Source organism: Cinclus cinclus, chromosome 2 (assembly GCF_963662255.1).
Source record: "Cinclus cinclus chromosome 2, bCinCin1.1, whole genome shotgun sequence".
NCBI lineage: Eukaryota > Metazoa > Chordata > Aves > Passeriformes > Cinclidae > Cinclus > Cinclus cinclus.
Genome location: NC_085047.1, coordinates 55,926,819 through 55,938,979, shown reverse-complemented (window position 1 = coordinate 55,938,979; position 12,161 = coordinate 55,926,819). Strand labels below are relative to the sequence as shown.

The following is a 12,161-nucleotide window of genomic DNA, read 5'->3' as shown; positions in this document are numbered from 1 at the left end:
TTTTTTCTGGGTGTTGACCCAGTTCCAACAGATACTGTTCTGCGAATTTGAAGCAAGTATTTTCCAGCTCCTTTCCCTCTTCTCTCTAGTCTGAGAAGAGCAGAAGGGTCTGGTTTCCAATGTTATAGGCAGGTCCTTTGGCTACAAAAGAACTGATTCAAAAGAGGCCTTAGATGGTAATTAAGTTGATACTGAAAGTTCTTAAAGTTCATATGTCTGTTAGCACCATATTTCAAAACTTTGTGCTGCTTGCATAGTATTCTTGCATCCTTTGAGCCACAAATGGATCAGTATTGCAGCTCACCATTCCATATATCTTGTTTGAAACATGGTATGTAAAAATTGCTTGACAGTACATGAGGGAAATACAATGATTTTTGTTTTGCAATTCAAATTAAAGAAAAGCTATGTTTTGCTTCTATTGCACGAAATACTGAGGGAAGTGGCATGTGCTGCATTATTGGTTCTAATATTTGATTTACCAAATGGTCTTACTGGTGGAGAATGAATTGATACTTTCCTGGCATGACTGTCTTCAAAGCAGGAAGTGTTTAATGAACTGCAGAAGTATTAAGATCATATCCTTACAGATATGGTTCTAACCTTCCATGGTACAGCTTTATCCTTGCCTGGTGCCTCTTGCTTTAGGAGTAGGCAGATTGCTATTGTGATCTGATTCAGCTGTGGATTTCTTCATCCTTTAAATATGAAAGTGAGTATGAGCAAGTTACTATTGTTTCTGGGACTCACTAAGTGTAAACTGAGGTGCAGTCTTTACAACTTCCCTGGAAAATGGCACTGCAGTCTGGAAAACTACATCCCAAGTCACTACCACAGCTTTTGCAAACCTCCTGTTACATAGATACTCTTCTTGTCCTTCCCCTGTCCTGGAGATGTAATTGTGGATTATAGTTGGCAGTAAAATAGGGGGCATAAAGATTTTTTCATCACTGTGAATTCAGTAATCTTCATACAGAATCTGAGTTGCACCTGATCTTTTGAATGTTTTCTGGTCTGTTCTTGCCACTTCTGAGACATTTCTGTGTTTTTGAGTGCTGTGCCAATGGACCTTTCTACCTTCTGGGTTGTAGAGTCTGTCTGCCTTAAAGAGGAAATTCCCTTCATAATCGATGCTGTTCCTTTTTCATTATATGCATTGCAGCTCATGAGGACTCTATACTGTTTGGTTTTCTGTGTAGAGATTTGTATAAAATAAACTATTTTAGATGGTGTAAACTATAGAGAGTAATTTGGCATTGGTCCTTTTTGTTCTGCCACAACTTCTCAAACATAGTTTGCCCTTGACATGTCTACAAAATGGATTACCTGTCTGCAAAACGGGTTACAGCTGCAGGAGTCTATTGCATTGTCTTGAAAGTAAGAAAGAAAGGAAACTCACATCAGTTCCTTGCTTTTTCTTCACTGTATTCACTCAGTTGTTAGGTGAAATCATAGTTAAAGATGCAGAAATATATAATGAGAATGGTTTGGATAAATGTACACAGATGTTTATTTTTAGAAAGGCTTGAAGAAGGACAAGATGGCTGAAATGTAGTGGAAATACAATCAGTAGCAAGTTAATTTAGTCATTATAATGACTAAATATTATTTTTTCCTGTAAATATTTGCCCATTTTATTCTCTTCTCTGACTTAAAAGTCTCTGCAAAGAACACATATGCAGTTTTTTCAGTGATGTATGATATAAAAATTGAAATTATGCAAATATAGTACTAAAATGAAAGAGTGGAAGTTGAGAAGTAGTGAGCTGCTTATGGATTCAAGATAGCAGTGCAGATAGCCAGATACTTTAGTTTGAATTATTCGGTAAGCCACGTTTCCTTGGATAATTCTAAATCTCTCTTGTGCTTGGTTGCTGGTCAATTCACCTTGAGATTGTGCTGTCTGCTGAAGTCAATGCGGATTGTTAATAAATCTAACCATAATGTTAACTGTGTTTTCTTGCATCAAATATTTGCCTATTGGAAGCATTTTTGAGATGCTCTGTCAATCTTTGTGCTGTTCTTGTCATCTATTCTATTTTTAAAGAGAACTGTCCTTACTTTGGCAACACTGTACATAGTGTAAAATTTCTCAGTCTGAAAATGATGAGAGTTAGTGTCTCTTCAGGAGAAAGGAGAGGTGTGAATGAAATGGCTGTTTAGAGCTGTCCTTGAGTCAATGTAGTAATGAAAACTTAAAGCACTAATTAATGGAGAAGCACGCGATCCATTTTCTGTGAACTATGCTTCTGAAGAAAATGCTACATTTACATGCAGGTTTTCGTACTGACTTACCACATGTCTGCTCTCACAGGTCATCTGTAAAAGCTTTGCCTGGTTTGAAACTACATTAAGTCAGAAGCAGCTTCTTAATGTGGTCCTCTTCCATGGCAGTGGAATATTGAGTGAATAATATTGAGTGAAAAGACTCATAAGAATAATTCCTGGTTTGAAATCTCCTAAGGATGGCAAAAGAGCAGTGATGGTTAAAGGACCCTTTTTCCTTGATGAATTCCATTCCTTTATTTCGGTGACCTTTTAATGAATTAAAATAACATGTATTTTATCCTTTATTTTTGTAGAATAAGAAACATGGTTACTTTATATTTCTGTAGTTAGCAGTCTTGAATCATAGTTGGGTTTCTGTTGTCTGTATTTTGACTTAAATACAGCTTTGATTGAGCACTTCTGTATGCCAGTGGCCATATTTTTCACATATTAGGAAATATTTTCCTTGCCTGCTTAGTGATTTGTCTGATAGTGACAACTTGTGCTCCCCCTTGACACAGCTTCAATTTAAACCATTTATCAGTCTCTAACTTTATAAAAACACTATGCATTTCTTGCTAGATAAATAGGAACATATCTGTCTGTGTAACCATGTGTTAGACCAAAATGTTTCTTTTCAAAAGAAGTCTTTTAAATCTATTAAAATTTTCTCATATGCTAGAAGTACACAGACTTCTGTGAAAACTTTCCTTAAGCCAGAATTTTCTTCTGTTAATATGAAATAATCAGCTACATTAGAGTGATTCAGAAAACCAGGTCTGAAATGTATGAATGGGCTCTCTTTGTAGAAGTGAATTACTGCCGATCACTCATTCATGAATTCTTCCTACTGCAGAATAAATGAATGAAGATGACTCATCTTGAGGACATTTTGTAACAGTCCCAAGTTACAGCTAAGGCTATTAAATGTTACTTGACACAATAAGAGAGACCATGTTCTATATGTCTCTGCAAAGGGAAATTGCCATTTTCATAATAGAATAAGAAGACTTATGTAAATTAGAATGAGTCATAAATGCTTCATGCTTTGAAATTAAATGAAGTATCAGTATTAAGGTTAGGCTCTGGGATAAAAGTTAAGCAAGCTTAACCTATTTTTTTCTCTTTGTAATAAGAAATAAAATTCTTCTGAAAAGTATTTTCAAGGAAGCCAAGACGAAAAGAAGATAGATCAATTCTGTGACAACAGTAATGAAACACAAACTTTTAATTTCTTCTCAGATCAGGTTGAGCTTTGCAAAACCAAACCTGCCCATTACCCAGAATATTTTGTGAATAAAACTGTTCCATAATCACAGAATGGTTTGGGCTGGAAAAGACCTTCAAAGGTCATCTGTTTCCAACCTCTCTGCCATGGGCAGGTCCACCTGCCACTCAACCAAGTTGCTCAGAGCTCCATTTAACCTGACCTGGAACACTTCCACGGATGGGGCATCCACAACTTCTCTGGGCAACCTGTGACAGTGCCTCACCAGCGTCATGAAAATGTGTTTCTTATATCCAGTCTAAATCTACTCTCTTTCAGTTTAAAATGTTGCCTCTTGGCCTGTAACAATAGGCCTGGTAAAAAGTCTTTCTCCATCTATTTTATAAACCCTATTTATCTAAAACAGGTTGCAATAAGGTATCCCCAATACTTTCTCTTCTTTAGACTGAACAACCCAAACTCTCTCAGCCTGTCTTCATAGGAGAAATACTCCAATCTTCTGACCACTTCTTTGGCCTTCCTCTGGACCCTCTTCCAGTCCATGTCTGTCTTGTGCTGCGGAACCCAGGATTCCAGGTGGTAGGCAGAATCACCTCCCTCACCCTGTTGCTTTTGATGCAGCCCAAGATACAGTTAGCTGTCACATTGCCAGCTTGTGTCTAATTTTTCATCCACCAGTATCCCCAAGTTTTCTGCAGGGCAGCTTTTAATTTATTTTCTACTCTTTTCTGCTTTCAGGCTTGGCATGGTTTTGATTGTTTACAGATAATGTTAGAGCAGCCAAACTGAGCATCTTAAAATCTGAAAGTAACTGCTATTTAAGTACATTTGAAGCAAAAAAAACCCCAAAAAAACAAAAGAAAAAAAAAAACCCTAGATGTATCTTGTTCAAATATCGTCTTGTGCTTTGGTGTTGATTTTTATTTTAAAACAATTTATTAATATTGGAAATGGTTAAAGATCTATCATAAATTCTGTACAAGTTGTCACAGATCCCTGAGGAGGGACTTTGTTAGCTGCTAATGGTCATTGGGAGATGCTTCCCTCCCAAGACCACCATAGCTTATTATCAAATCCTCAACCACTGTGTTAAGTGGAGGAAGTGTGTGCTGTCATTCTGTGGTGATTTTAGAATGCACAAAGACACCTGGCACCGCAGTAGTGGTCACATTTATAGACTTAAAGGGTGACGTCACCTCTAGAAATACCATATCTTGTTTGTTAAATTGCACAGTAGCCACATTAACACTGGGCAAAGTTTAGGAATAAAATAATGTTTATTCAAATAAACAGCTCTCTAGTAATGGAAAAACTAGTGAAAGCAATAAAATACTATTAACAAGAGTTCTCTCCTACACCATATGTAGTCTTCTAGGTAGCTTAATAGCCTGAGTAACAGACCCCTTACAAGTAAACCCAGATGTGTATTACAGAGGTCTAGTGCTTTGGTTTTCCTGCTCCCATTAAGAACAGCTTACTGAAGCCAGCCAAGAAGCTGCTCTGGGTGCTCTTTTTCTTTCTGTAGCCTGAGAAGAAACTAATTTTTCATCCTTGTTTCTGTTTACCTGTTTCTCGTTTCTAAATACTGAAATGCTGCATGACAACATGTGTAAGTTTATTTGCTTTCCTTTTCATCTTCAGTGATGCTTTGCATCTTTTCTCCACAGTAGCCTTCTGAAAATACAGATACAAGGTTTTATGTGTCAGTTCATTAAAAAAAAATCCAAAAAACCCTCAAAACAACCTCACCCTAAATGGTAAATTATGTCAGTTGCCATCTCTATTCCTTCTATGTAGAAGACTAAAGATACTGTGTAAGGCTGAAACTGGATATGGATACCTAAATTAATATAATTTTCTATATATTAATTTTAGGATCTCCACTGGAAGTATTTAGATGGCCTTTATAAAAGACATTGAGAGAAGCTAAGAGAAATCAAATGAAAGTATGGGGTCAGAACAAGCTGCAGTGATTTGCAGCTGAGTAACTCATGGTTAAGGATGTCCATGCAGAGTGTCAGAGCTGAGTCTGTAGGAGTAGCTTAACTCTAAAGTACACTCTGTTTGGGAATGACCTGCCATATGCACCATTTTCTTAAAAATTAAAGGGTTAGGGTTTTTTTATTTCTAGGTATCTGCACTCAAACTAAAAATATTAGTGCTGGCCAGCTGTGTGGGAATATGACTGCAGAGGAGACAATTCCATTTTGTATTGAAACAAGATGATGAGGGAAAGTGGTCACAAAGCGTGGTTGTAGCAGCTTGATTTGGAACTGTCTCATTCCAAAATAATTTTAAGTAGGAGCTGCTCTTTTTATAGCTTAGATTGATTAACAGGATGCACGAATGCCCTTACAAACATTGTTGAAGGCTTAACCCTTCTACCTTTTATTGGTAGGTTAGCCTAAAAATTGGATTGAGATATGGCAAATACCCCTCTGGTAAGTTAAATAAATAATGATGGATTTAAGCCTTCACTGCACTGTATGTAGAATGCTCATGTGTTGGCTTTGACATATAGCAGAAGTCTAGTTCATAAGTCAAATACTATTGGCAGGTAAAACTTGCCTGTAAGCCCTGCTGCTGCAGCTCTTCTAGTACAGCTGCTGAATTAAAGCTGGGTTCAGACATACCTCCTTGATTCTGTGGGCCCTCTTGCAGTAGGGCAGAGGCACCCTTCAAAAGTCACAACTTTCTTTCAAATTTGTTGTGTTAACTCAATGAAAATTGCAAAGTAGTGCAAAACAAGGTTGTTTTCCTGACAAGAATAAAATGCAGCAATCCAGAATTCAGTTCTTTAGACTGGCCTCTCTGCTCTGAGAGTGACCATGAGAATTAACCTCGTAATGGAGCTCCCTCAGCCCTCTTTGGGAACTGCCTAACCTTGTCCTCCATTAATTCTGATGACTGACTGGGTCTTTGTGGTTCCAGTCTCATTGATCCATTAAAGAAGCAGGCACGGATGACACAAGAAGCTGTTATTGGAAAAACTTACTTTATCACGCTGCTGTTCTGCCAGAGCATTACTGTTGTGCCTACTTTGTTAGCATTATAAATACTGGACTTCTAAAACATTCTATTCTCAGAACAAGTTGAAATTGGTAAAAGTTTGATTAAAAAGCAAACTAGGCTTGTTTTAGATTTGTCCTCTTCTGCAGTAGCCAATCAAAGAAAAAAAGGAATGTATTAATGCATATCTCTCATGATGTGGATTGTAGTGTGTCTTAGGAAAAATATCATTTTCTGACATTAATTTCTGTTTAAAAAGTGTTAAATAGAGTCAATATCTTCATATGGACAAAATGGCTGCAACATTTTTTGCCTTGGTTATTTCTCGTTCTTCTAATAGGTATTTTTTTAACTTTTGTTCTATCTTATTTCATGCATTCTGAGATATGAGTTCATAAAGTACTATATTCATTGTGAGGTGTTCAGTCAGGCTCTCTTTTTCCTGTTTGACTTTCCTGTATATTCAGATCAGTTAATCTTCCTTTGTACCTTCTTTAATCTTCTCCTTTATTCCTTCTTTTCACTACACTGCAATCTCCACACTGCAAACTCAGCCTGACTGTAGGAAGGTTCTGGAGACATTTGTTTGAAATATCAGTGCTTCAGCTCCTTACTGAAGTCATCTAATTTTAGGTGTCTAAATGTGTGTTTCTATATGTGGCCTTGAATCTAAGCTCCCATTGAAACTAGTGAACATTTAGTCACTAGGTATAGTACACTCAGTGCTTTTCAGCTGACATCAGTTTGCACTCAATAGCTCTCCAGGCTCCACTGTCTGTACCAACTAGATCTCCACTTGCTATAATGGGAGTTTAAAGTCCTAACTTGCATGCAGACATATAATTTTAGATACCTAAATGAGATGTCTCCATTTTGGAACTAAAGCCTGACTATTGTAAGCTGAAATAAATAAGGCTACATCCTGAAAGTGCCTCATTTAGGTGTGTTGATTCACTATTGTACCCTCAGTGAATGTCTTTGTCCTCAAGCACCTGAACTCTCTGAGCTCATCCGTTTCCATGAGCATCTAGCATCACATTTTGCAAGGATGGTACTGTTTCTTGGAGGTGCATGTTGGGGAATTAATTTACAGCCCTAAGCTACAGCTGGAGAATGCCCCTAAAACTTGGTTTCCATTACTCTAGACAGACATATTTGGCCCCCAAGGCTATGAAGTATTAACTCAAGCTTCTGAGGTTCAGGTGCTATTATTGCCTCAGTCTGGAATCAGTTGGATGAGCATAGTATGAAGCATGTTAGGCTTGACAGGTTTGTGTCTGGCAATATGATAATATTCTTATGGCACTGCAATCAGTTAATCTGATTTCTTCTCTGACTGTGCTGTTGATGGAAAAGAAATAGCCCTATATTACTTGCTTTATGGGGGGGAAAGAAGGGGGAAATTTTGGTAGGATCTCTTCTTGGTTTCTAGTAAGTAGAAGTAGTTAGTCTACTTAGTTTTCTCTAAGTAGAAAGTTTCTCTAATGTAAACTGTAAGCAGTTTGAATTAAATTAAAAAGATAGAGCTATGGGTGTTTTACGTAATATTTTCACTTAATGTACATTTAACATAACTTAAACTGATAGTATTTTCTTTATCTTAATTGGATGCAATTTGATTAACTGAAATAATAAGCATTCATGAAGATTTCTAAGATTAAAGAGTGGAAGAAATTCCTTAATTTCATTATCTGATTATTTCAAAACAAATGGTGCCCTTATTCTGTAGAAACTCAAAACAGTTTCTAAATGGACTTTGTACTGGGTTTCATGAAAATGGAAAGGCTGGAACTTTGTACATGAATTACTTTTGCTGGATCCTCTTTCATAACTATGTACAGCACGAATACAGGCTGGTGTGTCATCTGTTGGAAAACGCTGTGTGTTGTTAGATGAGACCTCAGGAGAGTTCCTTATAGTTCCACTATAGTTCCTTATAGTATAGCTGTAGCTGTCAAGCTATTCAGACTTGTATCACAGAATTACTGTTAGTAAGAATTAGCTTTGAATTGATTTTGGTTTACTCTTGTCCCATTTGTAGTCATGACTGTCTTATCTTGTGCCACTGCCACTGTCAGGCCCTTGGTAGTTGTGAAGGGTTGCAGACACACCAGGAAGGAAGACAGTCTTCATGGTTGTGGAGAAGCTCTCATGGCCATTGTTTTTCCAGAATTCTTCAAAACAATGCCACTTCCTCATACGTGCCCAGGCTGTCACAACCATGCCAGCAAGCTTATAAGCTGAAATTGCTCTGCCTCCGTGCCTTCTCTGATGCCAGAAGTTGTTGGGTAGCCAGGACTCAGGAGCTTAGTCTCCCTTTCCTTCATTTTCACCTGTGCAAGGTGTTGTGTTGTCTGTTCTTGTGAGAATGTGATATCTAACTAAATGCTGCAACTTTGAATCCAGAGGTTTTTCACTCTGTTCTTAGTTTCTCCTTTTTTATTATTATTTCTTTTCTTTTTCTTTTTTTTTTGTGATAGATGAATCAGCAGTACGTGGCTCGATAGATGTGGCTGTGCATATGTTATTAATAGTAAATTAATAGCTTTCTTTTTTGACTGTCTGTGAAATGACTGAGGTTTTGTCAGCTTGCATGACTTACATGATCATGTCACTCTTCAGCTTTATTTAAAATCATGGCAATATGTCTTCCCCTTCTTCCTTTTGCAGACATGCAGTGATCTGTTTTACATCTAAAGCAGTTTATTGTCCAAATGAGGGCAAGGAAGAACAGACAGAAGATAACCAAGTTCATTGCATATAGGCAGGCTAGCTGTACACAAATAGAAACAGCTCCTGTGTAGTGTGAGTTAAAGACTGGTTACAAGTAAGTTCAGACACTTAAAGCCATTAAGAAACAGGGTAATCACAAGGGGTTTCACAGTTGGAAGGGCCAAATTCACTGGAAGTGAATGCAGCTATCCACATTGCTGTTCTTATTTCTTTATGCCAAAGAGAAGCTCTTTCTCACACTGCATAGAGCTTTCCAGTCGTCCTAGAAAACTGAATTGTTTAGGGCAGGTGCTCTAGGACATCATTCAAAGAGCTTCAGATTTTTTAAAGAGACTATATAGCATTCAGTAATTTGTAGATGGGTCTCAGGTTAATGGTACTGGAGCTTCTAGATAAGCTGATGACACCTTCCTTCCCTTTTGATTCATCAGCTGTTCAGTGAGGATATGGTTTATCTCCTTTGCTTGTTCTTGATTTGTTTTTCCAGTTGCCCATTCCTCAGAAGTTTCACTTATCCTTTCACTTTGATGCTGTATATATGGGCCATTTTCATAAATACTGTGTATAATGTGTTTCCCTTGGATGATCTTTACATTTCAGAGGTTGAATGGATGTGCCTTTCAAGCCAACTGAAGGAAGAGCTGCAGTAAGAACTATACATGCCAAACCAGTAGTAAATATTATTGCTCATTAATAATTCTTAAAAGGAGTTAATATACAGAGAATGGTCAGCCTTTCTCTTCTCTGCTTTTCCAACAAGTTGTCTTTAAGGTAGTCTCTTGAAAGATAGCATTTAAGTGCTATTGTGTTGCATCCTCAGCTGCTTTAGACTGGAAGTTTGTACTCTGAAAAACACCACTGTGTGGACAGAGTTAACTCTTTTGGTCTATACAGCCAAGACACATCTCAGTAAAGCTCTTAACGAGCAGGTAGATTTGGAAAATTATATGAAACGTACTTAAATTTATTTTTTTTTTGTTATGCTTTCCATATACTTTGTATTTTGTTTCTTGTTTTGTGATCAGGCAAAGATTTTGGATCAGATTCTGTTAGATGTATCAAAATAATACTTTGACTCTAACCTAGATTTAAAATTCCGTTAAATCTGAAATCTTACCTGACTTTTTGCTCTTATTTTTCAAATGATAGCACATACAAATAAAGCTACCTTGCAGGCAGATCCTTGGGGTGCCTAAAGCCCAAGGTGAGTTTGGGAATTTGAGAAGCTAAACTGTTTTTCCTGAAAGAGAATTTTTTAATGAATTGGGGTCAAAAGCAGAGTGACTATCTCCCATTAGAATTTGACACTGCTGGCAGCGCAGTTTTGGGGAGCATCTGGTGGCTATGCAATGCATTCATGAGTGAAAGTAAGTTATGGGGCAGTCTAAACATCTGGAACCAGTTTAAGTTCTTCCAACATGAATGAGTTTTAAAAATCACCTGCTAAGAGAGCTGAAAAATAAAAGTGAATATCAACTAATATTGATTGAGATGAAGAGGACTGTCTAGTGTGAGACTAACTTCCATTTATTTCCCTGACTTGTACTACAAATGGATACAAGAGGACTGTCAAGCATGAGATCTTGAGATTGATTATTGATGTCACTTCTGGACCATGTGTATTACAACAGTGCATTTCTGCACAGGTTGTAAATCTGACATTATATCCATGTAGCATTTTCAGTAAAATATTTGTGAAAAATATGGTTTTATACTTACTACACCCTTCCAGTGCTTATGAAAATTGCATGATCAGTAGGAAAACTTACCTTGGAAATACCCTATCTTTTCATTTAATTGCAGCTATATACACATCAAAGTTTCCTTGCATCACTTTCCAGCAGAGGTATGACATGTAGATTATTAATATGCCCACACAGCTTTCTCTGTTCATCCTCTGTCAGGTCTTTCAAATGCCATACAGAGCACTGATTTCTCCACAATAGCTTTCCAACTGTGCATTATATTCACAGAATTTCAGTGTGTTGTCTCTTTTTTAATTTTTTTTCAGTTACTGAGCCTTGTCCTCTCAACTGAAAAAGAGACACATTATTTTTTATGGGGAAAAAAATCTAGTTTTGTGTTGGTGACAGTAGTTAAACAGAAGGGTATTGGGTTTGGAGTTCTTTTCAGAAGCACAGAAATGTATGTTGCTGGATCATCTTGTATGGTGCTACTGTGCTGCTGGGTGTGGGCAAGTAGCAGAGTAAATGTTTCTGTGCTGCTTCAGAGAGCAGGAAAAAAGGTCTGAAGTGACTGGGAACATTCCACAGAGGAAAAGAGGCTTAATGTTGGGTAAGGTTACATTTATTTAGGATATAGTTTTGGCAGATAAGAGGGCCAGTGGGAAGCAGATAGGTCTAAAAAATGCAGGTGTAAAGAATTGCAAGTGTGCAGTGGAGTCTTGAGGCCAGATATCTGCATGTTGCCTGTTTCCTTGAAAGCATAGCACAGAATGTTTTTGGTCACTGTTTCCAAAGAACTTCAGCAGACTCAGTATAACTTTTTTTTTTAAGGTTCTAAATTGTCCATGAAATAGGAAAGGATTGAATGCTAAAAGCATGATGCACACCTAGCCTAGGATGTAAATATATTCCTCCTTAATCACTCAGTAATCAGTGTACTCGGGTGTCTTTTGGCTAGCGAGACATTTTAGAAATACTTGGGATTTCAGCAAAGCTGATCATCCAGACAACTCTAATGGCACAGGAAATCCATATTCCAGAAGTGGTAAAAGATCAACAAGAACATGCAGTAGTTGTTCAAAGGAGCATTGTTTGAATGGTACCAGTGAGTGAAACGCAGTTATATACAATGCAAGGTCATGCATAAGATTAATAAATTATAGATGGGGATCTCTTCACTTGACACTTGAGAAGGAAGAAGCAGGCAAGCTATCTATTTGACTCACAAGCACGACAGT

General features: G+C 37.4%; 1 protein-coding gene across 4 annotated transcripts in view; it reads left to right on the top strand.

Annotated features, from left to right (window-relative positions):
* Positions 1-12,161, top strand: part of FNDC3A (fibronectin type III domain containing 3A) — a 112,631-nt gene that overhangs the window by 39,461 nt on the left and 61,009 nt on the right. The gene's annotated exons all lie outside the window — the stretch shown is intronic.